Genomic DNA, 7,129 nt, shown 5'->3' with positions numbered 1-7,129 from the left:
TTATGGTTACTGATAGCAATTTTTATGTGCATAAAATAAGGAAAAGCACGTTTGAGTTATTACTCTGTAAAAAGATTATGCTAATTGATGTGTGGCATAAAGCTTTGTACTTAAGACATAGTCCCTCACCTAAAGTAAGTTATTGTATCCGATTAGCATAGATAGATACATACACAATTTCTCTAGTATGAACTATAAATGGATAAGCACCACCAGAACTGGCTAAAGCGTGATGGAATTTTAAGGGTAGAGAGAATAGCTCCGTAACACAGGTAATCAGTCAGCCCCTGTGTCCCCTGAAATACACATGGTATGTAGATATTCAGATCCCTAATAACATGCCCTCTGGAAGATTTCTGTGAATTTTGAGTGTGTGTGCAACACTGGAGAAAGAGGCAGAGGTGTTTGCCTGATCACAATCACCTCATTCTCTTGGTTTATGGATCATTTCAAGATGTGACGTGTGCTATCTCTGTTGTCCATCCTGTCAGCCTCTTCTTTGATTTGCACATGTGCCAACACACATGTAAATTGTATATTCAGTTTGCAAACTGCAGTTTTGTGACCCATTCATGGCAATGAAATCCATGTGGTGGATGAAAGTGAGCATTTTCAAAAATTAAAGAATGGAATGAGGTGGTATAAGATGGGATGAAATGGAATGGAATGAAGCAGGAAGGAAGCGAAGATGAAGAAGAGCTTTTGTTTCAGTTCATTGTCCGTTAGCATGCATGTGACAGGGCGCAATGTAGAAAATAAACTTTGAAAGCCTCCGGTGGGGTGGTCTCTCTCCTCTCCTCCTGCCCACCTGCTCCCAAGGCAAGTCCAGGTGTGCTCCATCTCACATTGAGCAGAACCTCTATTGAAATGGTTAATTTTATGTGTCATATTGACTGGGCCACAGTGCCAAGATATTTGGTTGGACATTATTCTGGACGTTTCTGTGACGGTGTTTTTTGAATGAGATTAACATTTAAATAGGTGAACTTTGAATAAAGCAGATGACCCCCCATAATGTGGGTGGGCCTCATCCAATCAGGTGAAGGCCTTATCAGAACAAAGACTGACCTCCCTTGGGCAACAAGGAATTCTGTCAGCAGACTGCCCTTGGACTTGAACTTGCAACTCTTCCCTGAGTCTCCAGCCTGTCAGCCTACCCCATCCGATTTTGGACTTGACAAGCTTCCACAGCCACATGAGCCAATAATCTCTCGGTATGTAAGTGTAAACATATACCCTGTTGGTTTAATTTCTCTGGAGAACCCTGGCTAATATATCCATCTGTCCATGGTTACTGAGGCTACTGTCCATCTTCCTGACCTCATAGTCTTGTCTTCTTCTCTACATGTCCCACCAAAATATTTTGCCAGACAAAAGCAGCTCCTCATAAAAACTACAGTTTGGAATGGAGATATTAAGGTCGGCTTCATGAGGGATATAACACTTGAGTGTGAAGGCAGCTTCAGTTTGGGGCTCAGATTAGATTATGTGTTTGGCTGCAAGTACCTCAACTGGCTTAAACAATAAGGGAATTGATTGATTCCCATAACTGGAAGGCCAACAGTAGCACAGTCTCTTCAGGACTGATGGGTTCAGTGGTTCCCACTCTGCATCCCTGAATTTTGTCAACCATTTTCTTCTGGCAGCTTCCTAAATTATCAGGTCTCACACTTGGGTACAAGCATGAAAAAGGAAGAGAGAGACTTGCTCCCAAAGACTCTCCCAGGAGTGGAGACAGGAAGAAAACCCGTAGCTAACCTCTCTTCTAATTTTGTTGATCCAAATTCAGAAATAAGCACATTCCTTAGCCAGTCCTTGGCTAGAAAACCCTTAGACCAGGCCAGTTCCCTTGTGCTGAAAATCGGGGTCAACTTCTGAGACTCATGAGCTTCCTAAGGGAGAAAAGTGGGGTCCAATGTGAGTTGGGGTTTTTGTTTTCTATTTTTTCTTTTGAAAAATGAAACACCTACAGAGAAGTTCAAATATAGGACAGTGAACGTCCCTATAGCCACCAGCTAGATTCACAGTGCACTGTATATACACATTTTTGTTCATGTGCAAATTGTGGACATCTTTAGACTTCTCCCCTGAATAGTTTGATATCTGTCATCTAAAAACAATGACATTTTTCTCATCAACGTTGTGAAAATGTCTCAATAATGTCCTTTATAGACTTTTTGTTTTTGGATCTAGATCCAAACAAGAATCACAGTCATTAGCCTCCCTCGCTTTTTTCCTATTCTGTTTATCTTTTAGTTTTTTAGTTTTTGTGCAATGGTGGCCTTTCGTAATAATGGCAATTTTAAATAATCCAGGCCAGTTGCTTTGAAGGTATTTTTCAATTTAGATTTGTTTGTATCCTCATGCTTAGATACAGATTAAGCATTTATTTTTTAACAGGAACGTGACATAGAAGATGGGCTTTCCTTAGTGGATTGCATCAGGAGAGACATGATACAAGTTTGTCCTATTACTGGTAATGTCAAGTTTGATTCCTATTAAAAGTACCTTGTCCTTCTATGTGGGTTTTGTTTTGTCCTTAAGGTTTTATTACATCCTTCATCCAAGAAGACTTTGTGGAAGTTGTGTTTTTTGTTTGTTTTTTTGTTTTCTTTTTAAGATAAATATAAGGCCAGGCTTGGTGGCTCACGCCTGTAACCCCAGCACTTTGGGAGGCTGAGGCAAGAGAACTGCTTAAGGCCAAGAGTTCAAGACCAGCCTGGGGAATATAGCAAGACCCTGTCTGTACAAATTTTAAAATTAGCTGGGCGTGGTGGCATGTGACTGTAGTCCCAGCTACTCAGAAGACTGAGGTGGGAGGATCGCTTGAGCCCAAGGGTTTGAAGCTTCAATGAGCTATGATGGTGCCACTGCACTCTAGCGTGGTTGATAAAGCAAGACTCTGTCTGTTTAAAAAGTGGAAAAAAAAAAAAAAAAGGCCGGGTGTGGTGGCTCATGCCTGTAATCCCAGCACTTTGGGAAGCTCATGCCTGTAATCTCAGCACTCCAGCCTGGGCGACAGAGCAAGACTGTCTCAAGAAAAAAAGATAAATATATAATTATTGAAGTAAAACATCCAAAGTCTAGTTCTTCCTTAACCTTTTACTTCAACTTACAAATATTATTATATTTATAAATCTAGCAAATCTAATATTTGTTTATGAAGGCTCATAACAATTAGATTCCCATCAACATTAAAAACTGAATTTGTAAATATTAACTATTTGCTTTCTCTTTTAAGAACTTTAACAAATTAAAAACAAGCAGCCCCAGTAATTAAATCATTGTATAAATCTATTAAATTTTAAATATGGTGATTCTTAAATTCTCCTAAGTGTTCCAATTTTCCATGTACATTTTGTAAGATTTCAACCTAAAATTTTAAAAACGTAAATCATTGCTTAATTACGTATCTTAAATTAAATTCACAAGATTGGCTTCTAACAGGCTAAGTTCTCTTAGTTATTTCAAGTGTATAAAGTATCTGCATAAATTCCTTACACACAGATGTTAACCCTATGATTTTTATTCACAAATATTTCTGTACTTAATTAGAAGTAGTCTTGTGATTAAAGGAAACAATTATGAAATTTCATATAGGGATTACTTTCTCAGGTGATTGAAGTTGTATAATATCAGAGTTCTCAATTGAGATACTAATATAATGAAGTGAGCAGAATCCCATACTGCTTCTAAACACCCTGCAATGCTCAAGACGGTCCCCCACAACAAAGAATTCCTCTGCCCAGGGTGTCAGTAGTGCCAAGGTTGAGAAATCTGGTCCCAGGTCCTGTCAAAGACATTAGGTTCCCATAAGCAACCAACATTGTCCACTTTGATCTGGAGAAACAGCAGAATAAGCCATGAAAAAGGAATGAATGGATGAACAGCATTTGGAAGATGGCAAATCCCTGTCCTCTGTGTTCCAGCAATAGTCAAACATCCGTATTTGGACAAACCCACATTCCTGTCTCAAACTCTTATGCCTCAGCCCATACTGTTCCCCTGCCTTGAACACCCTTTTCTATGTGTCTACCTGGTGAATTCTAAATTAATCTTTACCTTCCCTGTGAAATCCTGCCTGAATCCATCATCCATCTAGCCAAGAAGTGATCAGCATTTCCTCTTGGACCTTAAACACACTACAAATATTGCCCTTGTAAGACGCTAAGTAGTTATCTTCTTTGCTAGATTGTGAGCTGTTTGAAAGTAGAAATTGTGCCTTGTTCATCTTCGAATCCACAGATCCTGGCATGTATTAAGCACTCAAAAAATATTTGGTAGCTACATAAATGATTCAAATAATAGATAAGATTTAATAAGGAGAATAGAAACAATAAAGTTGGAAGTGTACTTTCTAATTAGATTAGAGAGATCTAAAGGCTAAATTCTGGCCAGGTGTGCTGGCTCATGCCTATAATCCCAGCACTTTGGGAGGCCAAGGCAGGAGGATTGCTTGAGCCCAGGAGTTCAAGACCAGTCTGGGCAACATGTTGGGACCCCCATCTCTACAAAAACTAAAAAGAAAATTAGCTGGACATGGAGGTGCAGGCCCATAATCCCAGCTGTTCGAGAGGCTAAGGTGGAAAGATCATTTGAGCCCAGGAGTTCAAGGCTGCAGTGAGTTATGATCACACCACTACCTTCCAGCCTGGACCACAAAGCAAGACCCTGTCTCAAAATAAAATAACATAAACCTAAATTATGGAATTTGGACTTTATTATTTAGGCAATACAGAGTTAGTGGTATTTTTATTTCTAAAAATGAATGTTCTAGTAAATTTTTTGAAAACTAAGTTATATTTTAGAGGCACCCACACAAACATATTGTTTCCTTAAATAAGCATAATAAAATAATTGATAATTTAAAATAATTCACATGTCAAAATTATCAGTGGGAGGCTTATCAAATTGTAACCTTTCACTGGAATTTCTCTGTCTATACACTTTATGACTACATGTGAAAGTCCTGTATTTTATCCGAAAGTTTCTGATCTAACTCTCTGCCAGTGACCACACTGATTAACACCAGGTTACTATCTCATTATTTCAATCCACAAAGTCTTACCCTAATTAAAGAAAAAAACACATTTCATTTATTTGACTTTAACGCTTTTACATCTTTCAGAAGAAAATCCTTAGGACAAATTTACATTACGAAAGTGCTGAATTGATACCATACCTCCCATATAAGTCTCTATTTTAAATGGCTTTCATTTGATTATTTGATTATGGATTGGATTTTTGAAACATGATAAAGAATTTTGAAACTCAGAATGGCTTCTGGTATACAGAATTCACCGCAATCAGGAAATAAATTGTTTTCTTCCAGTTAAAAAAAAAAAAAAAGTTGCCTATCGCTCTTGCTGAGTAGGTAGAACTGTAAACGAGAAACTTAATTTTCTAGTCAGAAATGTTTTTTCTGAAGTCATAGCATTCACATGGATTGGTAACTTGCCCCTGTGACAGTCAGCACTAGAGGAGCAAGAAGGAATGACTTTATGCAGTACTTCCTCATAGCTAGGGCAAGTGTGAGCAGGCCACCTCCTCACACCATTCATTGGTGTTTTCTTTCTGCTTCCAATATTCATGTATTTTTACTTTAAGATTGTCATTTCCTGTCTTTTGTGAAGGTTTCTGTAATATTAGAATCACTCAGCACAGATGGGGCCTGAAAAGATGTTGGCATTTCCTTTTTTATTTTTATTTTTGCTTCATCTTCTACACGGATGTGGCTGTGTCTTTATTCACATACATCCAAAACAATAGTCTCTTTTATATGATGTTTAACTGTGACGTATTTATCCACAAATATACTGGCTGTGTCACACGAAGTATTTACTTAGATGTTGTGTATGCGTAATGAACTGCTAAATGTGGGCAAGTTATTTTTCACCAAAACCTTGGGGAGCCACTGTGGTGACGTTTTCTTGTCCCTTATCTGAGGATTGTGATTCATAAAATGCTTGTCATCCATGTGGGGCAGGGGGTGGTATCTTCTGTGAATTTCTAATCAGTGGAAGGTATGCCTGTCTATTAAAACCTTAAGGACGTGCAAGATGACAAAGGAAATCTTTTGACTTCTTTTCACTGTTTAATCTCTGGCAGTCTGTGTATATAAAGACTATAGCTGGACAGAAAACAGTAATAAAGTCCAGAAGTAGATAAAAGCACAAAGAATGAAACCAAAGTATTTGTAAAGCTCAATAAATCTGTTAACTAGAAGTTGCAGTTTTATCTTTACATACAGGTAAGTCTCAAGGTTAACTGCTCCATAAAGCTCCACGCAGGCCCTAGTGTTTGGCATCTCTTCACTACCTTATCAACTAAAGACGGGCTCCCCCATTAGATTTCTTATAGTTCCCCTTCTCTAGAATGCAACGGATGTAAGCTTTCTCTGCCTTAGATTTTAGAAAATGTCACTGGCCTATTGGCATCAGTTCACAGATAGGCATGTTTGAGGCAAATGTATAGAAGATTGAGAGTGGCCTCAGTCAGTTAATGATAAAGAACGTGATCATGGCATTTTTGACTCCATAAGGGAGAAAAAAAAAATAAGACTTTCCACCAAAATTGAAAATGGATTCTTCTCCAGGTATACCAAATGAACTAGGCAGAATGTTGTAACTGTGAGCATTTTTAGGATGGAGAGTTTAAGAGAGAAACTTTTGCTGAAATGTGTTGGTAGAGCTACAGCCTTCGTCTTTATTTACAGAAGGTTGAAGTCTGATATTTAAAGTGTTAGTGCGGTGGAAAGATCATTCACTCTAAGATCAGGTGGAAGTGGTTTTAGGTATTGGTTATTCAGTTGGCTAGCAGAGTGATTCCTGTAAATGCCTTGCTAGAGAAGATGTATCTTAACACATGGGGTAAAAACACTGCCTTCCCAGGTGTTGTGAGACGTGCACAGGGTAACATGCATGAAGCTCACAGAGTGGCTCAGTGTGGAGCCTGGCACAAAGGCAGCCTTCAGGAAGGGCTTGTTATCATTCCTGCCTCCTCTTGGTCATAGAGACAAAGAACTTTACTCCGCAGGAGAATAAATTCAGGAGGATTCATTCCTGCCACTCTCTGCCCCTCTGTGCTTCCTCCCCAAGACTGCAGGAGTAACTTTGTTTCATGCACTGGA

Source organism: Gorilla gorilla, chromosome 14, assembly GCF_029281585.2.
Source record: "Gorilla gorilla gorilla isolate KB3781 chromosome 14, NHGRI_mGorGor1-v2.1_pri, whole genome shotgun sequence".
Lineage (NCBI taxonomy): Eukaryota > Metazoa > Chordata > Mammalia > Primates > Hominidae > Gorilla > Gorilla gorilla.
Note: the sequence above shows the minus strand (reverse complement) of the source record.